This window comes from Galeopterus variegatus, unplaced genomic scaffold, assembly GCF_000696425.1.
Source record: "Galeopterus variegatus unplaced genomic scaffold, G_variegatus-3.0.2 Scaffold2448, whole genome shotgun sequence".
Lineage (NCBI taxonomy): Eukaryota > Metazoa > Chordata > Mammalia > Dermoptera > Cynocephalidae > Galeopterus > Galeopterus variegatus.
The window spans coordinates 159,134-165,661 of record NW_007728559.1 but is presented as its reverse complement, the minus strand read 5'-3'; the positions used below and the strand labels follow the sequence as shown (position 1 = coordinate 165,661).

At 43.6% G+C, this 6,528-nt stretch overlaps 1 protein-coding gene across 4 annotated transcripts in view; it reads right to left on the bottom strand.

Annotated features, from left to right (window-relative positions):
* The window catches only part of ZNF280D (zinc finger protein 280D), a 114,637-nt gene extending 114,410 nt beyond the window's left edge, over positions 1–227 (bottom strand). For 2 of the 4 annotated variants that reach the window (XM_008581733.1, XM_008581735.1), the window contains exon 1: positions 136–192. The gene's annotated coding sequence lies outside the window, so the exon portion shown is untranslated. Of the gene's footprint in view, positions 1–135 lie in introns of all 4 variants that reach the window. The other 2 variants (XM_008581736.1, XM_008581737.1) reach the window with 2 other exon arrangements.
* Positions 228–6,528: the final 6,301 nt, after the last annotated feature.

Below are 6,528 nucleotides of genomic sequence, written 5' to 3'. Positions count from 1 at the left end.
GCCCTGGGCGCTTCCGACGACCCGAGCCGGCCACGAGACCCCCAGCCCAGCGCCCCCGGAGTGAGGCGGCGCAGGCCGCGCGGGAGGGCCTCTGCCTGCTGCAGCGCGGGGCGGGCGGGGGCGGGGGGCGCTTACCGTGAGCTGAGCGGATCGGCCTGACTGGAGCCCTGAGGAGGAGGAGAAAGAGGAGGAGGAAAAGGAGGAGCACGAAAAACTACACGGCGGCGATGGCCGCGGCTCCCATTGCGGAGCAGGCAGCTGAGCCGTTGGAAGTGGGGGGTGGAGGCTCTCGTGCAGCGGCGCGCTGCCTCATGGGTAGGCTCCGGGTCAGCCTCCGCGCGTCCGGGCTCCCTGTCTTCTCGCCGACGCGAGAGGCGGGCGCCGGCATGTGCGCCGAGTCGCAGGCCTTCGAAGGCCGCCGCGCCCCGCCACGCGCGAGGGCCAGAACCCGGGCTCAGGCTCGGATGTGGGTGCGGGACTGTTCGCCCGCCGTCCCGGGCGGCGATCCCGAAATCCGGGCTGCACCGAATCAGCAGGCGTGGTAACGTGAGTTCCGGGCCCTCCCTGTGTGTGACTGCTTCTTCTCCTCAGGCTTGGAAAGTAAAAACATCAGGGAAGAGAGGCGCCATGAAAAAGAAGTTCTGTTCCCAAGGGGCGAAGACGTCAACCACATGAGAAAAAGGAATAAAGTCAGGTTCTTTTAATAATTGGCTAATTTTACCAAATTTGTTTTAAATATACGGTTTTGCCTGAGTCTCTTTTAATTCGTAAGGGCCGTATGGATATTAGCCTGTAATAACTAAAAGAAAAAAAAAATTACACGACACATGCTGAGACACCATTTGCATAAACACTTGGCTAAACATTGTATTCTGATCTTTAAGGAAAGTTTCCTCTACCGGTTGTCCTCAGAAGATCAGTGACACTAATGGTCCAGCTCTCAAGAGTGACCAAGACTTGAAATCTTGCCTCCTCATATCCTTAACACCTTAACACACATACCTTTCAGTCAATCACTGAATCTTACTAATTCTGTCTTACTATTTGAACTAAGTTTCTTCTTGTCCAGGCTGTCCCAGCTTTTCTCGGGTGTTTATCATTTCAATAGCCTCCATCTTGATTACTAGTCACTCCAGGATTAATTTTCCCCAAAGATCACTTGGATCACCAATGGAGACCAGGTTTAGCTACAGGTAACCTACTCTTCTCCCGACTGGCCAGGGATGGTTTACCCAACAGTCCCTCCTGCTGGCCCTAAAAATAAGGTTTGCAGGAAAGGACAAAATAATCAAAATAACAAACATGGAAAGTTAAAATTTCAAAATCTTGGAGCATTCCGAAGTCATTGTTTTTCAAATATAATTCCTAAAGGTTAAGCAAAGCATGTTACAGTATGAAAGTGGAGTTAAGATTTCACTCTGTATTCTAGAATCAGGTCTTCAGTTCGCAGACACAAAAACATAATGTTGCCAGTCCCCAAAACTAATTTAAGTCCAGGGAGTGGGTCAAACCAAAATTTCAATTTATTATCTTTTTATTTTATTATATGTTTTTAATTAAATATATAACTGTCAAGAAGGCCAGAAAACTCTGGTCAACATATTTTTGTACAAAAAGAACATTTACATGAGAAGCCAAGTTACAAAGGATGCCTGGTGAGAATGGAATCGCACATGGGAAGTTATTTGGATGAGTTTGACTACTCCATCCTTGAAACTCCTCCCTTGGCTTCTAGAACACCACTCTCCTGATTCTCTTGATGTAATGTCCACACCTTCCCATCTTATTTTAAGACCTTTTTTTGCTCTGATTTGTTGTATTTCAGCCCTTTTTATATGCTGTACTCTCACTCTAGTGCTCATTCTCCTTAGTGAGATCATGCTCTACACTTTTTATAATGGATATAGGGGATTTCCCAACTTCTAGTCCACAGCTTCCTTGTGTTCATGTAATTTGGGCAAAATTTATCCCCATCCCCTCCCAACAGATCCAAGAATGGTCCAACTGACCTAAAACTATCAGAATTACCCTCACCCTTTGAACCAGTTTTGTTTCAGAGGCCAGAGTGAAGCCTAGGATTTTTGTTAGATTTCAGGGAAAAGAGAAGTTTTCTTTTTCTCGGGGTGGTATAGCAATAGAATATGAATACTGGAAGAGCTACAATCATTTTTTTTTCTTTGTTACTAAGAGGGGGCTAACTGGGAATAAAGTTAACACATAAAGGAAGGAGGGCTGGGAGAATCAATCAGCGGGAAAGGAAGCAAATCTCTGAGAGCATAATAAACCTCCAAATCAAACCCAACCTGAACCCCATGCTGACTCCAGACTTCTTTGTTATATGAGCCAATAAATTCCCTTTTTTGTTTAAGCTGAAAGGATTCAGAATATGCCATTGTGACATAAAAATTATTTTGAGCTGAACACAATTCGAATTCCTGAAATCCCTTATCTGCCTCAACGCAGAGCTTCTAAAAGAATTGTTATAAATCCCATCCAGGGAGCAACCAAGGAAGATTGACTCATCATCAGAGATAATGAGAATTATTACTGTTACCAAAATCCCAAAGGTACATTGGCTCAAGGCTCAATAGCCAATAATTGAGAGACAAGTGTTGGTGTAAGGAAAGGTAGCCAGCAGCCTGGGGAAATGGTGGACTTACTGGTTAATTCTGTTAATCAAATATCATCTCCACTTTTCCCAGACTTACCAAAAGATTTTATAGGGACAGGTGGTGGGGCGCTGATTCATGGTGATCTAAACAGGGACGTGCAGGCACAATCATAAAATTGCAAATAAACATCAAAGAACTTCTCGGGTGGGAGCTGATTCAGGGTGACCATCCTCCATGAAGTCAAGTCACAGATTCAGTTCCTGTTAACCTCAAAAGGATCTAGTTAGTAAGCTAGTAAAGAATGGCCATCTGGGTTAATAATTTCTTCTATAATTATTTTCAGGGTGACCATCCTCCATGAAGTCAAGTCACAGATTCAGTTCCTGTTAACCTCAAAAGGATCTAGTTAGTAAGCTAGTAAAGAATGGCCATCTGGGTTAATAATTTCTTCTATAATTATTCTCTGTACAATGTGAGCCAAAGCCATTATGTTCTAGCAATCATGTGAACAAGAATCATTGTATTCTAATGTCCAGCTACAAGCTATGCAGTTCAGGTTACAAGAGTAAGAAAAAAAAAACTTTTTAATTAGAAGTTTAACAAAATGGAGTCACTTCTGTTCAAGCTGTTACATTACCACACCTGAAAAAACATTGTCACAATGCTATATCTCCCATGTATCCTCCAAAGAGCCCATTTGTCTTTCCTAAAAGTCATTTGTTTTCTAAGTGCCCTTTCTGCTCCACACCCCCCAACCCAAGAAGTCATTTGTTTTCCCCCAAGTGGTCTTTTCCCCTTCCCCTTCAGGGAAGTTTATCAATTTATCAGTATATAAGCTCCAAATTTAACCACCCCCTTGAGTCACATTTCTTTGTGAACTCTCTTAGGTACATAAGTGATTAAAATCTATCTTTTCTCTTGCTGATCTGTCTTTTGTCAGTTTAATTTGCAGTCCCCTGATTGTAGAACCTAAGAGAGTACGGGAAAAGTTTTTCCTACCCCACAAAGCCAATTTGAGTTTAGTTTCCTGTTACCTGGAACTGAAAGCATCTTAACTGTGACAAAGGCAGTGATACATACCTGCCATCTTATTTTCCTCTTTGCACCCAGGAAACCCACATTTCCTAGCTCCTTTACCTCTAGATCAAGCTGTATGACTGTTTCTGGCCAGTGGAAATAGACAGAAGCAGTAATTGCCCAATGTAAGCCTGACCCTTACAACTCCAGTGATTTATAGTTCCTGTTTGTTTTTCACACATCAGGCAACCAGATACAGAGAACCCTGAGAAGCTAGGGGATGGCAGCAACATTAGATGGAAGGACCCTGGGTCTCTTTAATGATTGCATGGAGAACATCAGCATGCTGATCCTTGCTGGACTTATTAGAGCAAAAAAATAAATAAACCTTTGTTGGATTATGACACTAGATTTGAAGGTTGTTACAAGAGCTACAATCACTAAACATGATTAAAAATAGACATTGTGGGGCCGGCCCGGTGGCGCACTGGAGAGTGCACCGCTTGGGAGCGCGGTGGCGCTCCCGCCAAGGGTTCGGATCCCATGTGGAGACCGGTTCCCGCTCACTGGCTGAGCACGGTGTGGGCGCAACACCGAGGGTTGCGATCCCGTTACCAGTCAGTAAAAAAGACAAAAAGGAAAAAAAAATAGACATTGTGGCCTACCATAACAAAAAACTAAAGTATGTGGCATTAGCTTCACACAGCAGTCAGGTAAGAATCGAAGAAACAGGTGTAGCAGCACAACTGACAATTCATATTAGTCAGTAGCTAAAATGTTGCTTACAATACATCAGAACGCATATCAGTATCTATTTAACTTGTAGCTCTAAGAGAAGAGTTCAGAAAGCAACATTAATAATGGATGTCGGTGATTTTTGATATGGTTAGCAAGATATTACCAGAAGGAGATTAGTGTAGAACAGGATTAACCAGTTTACTGTATGGATGAAATAAAATTTCCCTTTCTGCACAGACGTTTTGAGTCTGCTGAAATAACTGACGATAGATAGATAAACAAGAGAAAAGGCACACATATTAATGTGCAAATGTGCACAGGAGCCATACAAAATATGAGACTCAAAGACGGGCCAGATAGCTGGGACTTAAATACCCTCTTCATACGGGAGAGGGAAATGGGGTTGTAGGCAACTTTGAGGGGTAGCAAATGATTTTCACAAGAAATGAGTGAGCCCAAAGAATAGACAATGGCCTGGGACAAAGTTCCTCTGAGCTCTGGGTGAAGTGGCAACAAACTGAGGGAAGGTGAGGGGCAGAACTTCATTGTGATCAGAGGTTGTCTTATTATGCAGATAAAGTCTCTAAGGTAATCTCTTGAAGCTGCTCTTGAAGAATAGATGCAAAGTCTATCTAGGTGTGATGACAATTTTAGGTCTTTTCGCTTCTCTGATGGTTAATCTTTTCTGGTGATTTGATGAGATTCCTAGGGAGGGGGTTTTAAGACAATTGCACTTCTTTTGGAAGAAGTTTTCCTCAGTCAGCTAAGGGATCTTACAGAGAGAGCCTGCACTTGTGGGGGTGCACAAGAGAAGGTTAGAAAGTCTTTGGTTCTGAGGCAGCTTCTAAGGCCATTCCAAATTCTTTAATTCAAGTACTCAAGCATGCCAAAGCACCATTCTTTGGGGTACCATTCTCTGAGCCCCAACATTATAAATAGAAATAAAAGGGAATAGAGAGAGTCCAGGATTTGAGGGCTTTGCAGAGTTGAAAAGCACTACTTCTTGTAGATTCTGAACAGAAATATGATTTAAAAAGTCTTTGAGCAAGGATGGAATTCTCAGTAGAATTTGAACAAAGAGACTCATCCTTAGGAAAAGATCATATTACACATATTGTTTCAGATAGCCTCAAGGTAGCAGCTATTAAATTGAGAGCAAGAGACGTGGGTTCGGATCCTATATAGGGATGACTGGTGCGGTCACAGCGCTCACTGGCTGAGCACCGTGCGGCCAGTCTCAAAAAGGACAAAAAAAAAAAAAAAATTGAGAGTAAGAGAAAGATTTAGTCAAGAAAGAAGAGAAATAAGGAAGCTTTTTTTTTTTTAAAGATGACCGGTAACGGGATCTTAACCCTTGACTTGGTGTTGTCAGCTCCACGCTCTCCCAAGTGAGGGAACCAGCCATCCCTATATAGGGATCCAAACCCGTGGCCTTGATGTTATCAGCACCTCACTGTCCCAAGTGAACCAGGGGCTGGCCCTGAAATAAGGAAGCTTTTAGAACTATATTTCCACAAAACACTATTGGTGCTTCAGCTACATACCCTTTGATATTTATCTACCTTTTGGGGGGTGCTCCTATTGTCTCAAATCTCACTGTGCTGTTAATCCCAACAGCCAGGATCTGCAGCTTTTTTTCACAGGACTGCCCTTAGGCTACTGGAGCCACTTTGCCTATTTAAAGAAAGACCAAAGGTGAAAGTGCCTGGGAATTTATATCCCCTCAGGGGCAGCTTTTAACCAATGACTGACAAATGAAGGAGTGTGAAAGCTCTAGTTCCTCTGTCTTGGGTGAGAACAACTTGGAAGCATAACTTACAGTCCAGAGTTCCCCTGTAGGTTCAGGCTAAAGCTACCCTCTGTAGGGTTTTGCCTAAAGTTGTACCCTTGTTTATGTGCAAGTTAAACTATTCCCTCAGCTCCAAAGCCACCCTTCTTTTCTGGCTTTGTGATTCTGGGGGCAAGGAATCTACAAACCACATTTGTGCTTTGCAAGCTACTCCCTGATAGGCTCTGTCATTAGAGGGAGACTGGAAGGCTGGAGGGAAAAGGGGCTCTGCTCCTTTCTGTTTGCTTCCATTTGCTTTTAATAGATCTGCAACATAACCAGCGCCACCTTAGACAAGCCCAAGTACAAAATGGCACCGCCCACCTCCTCCCC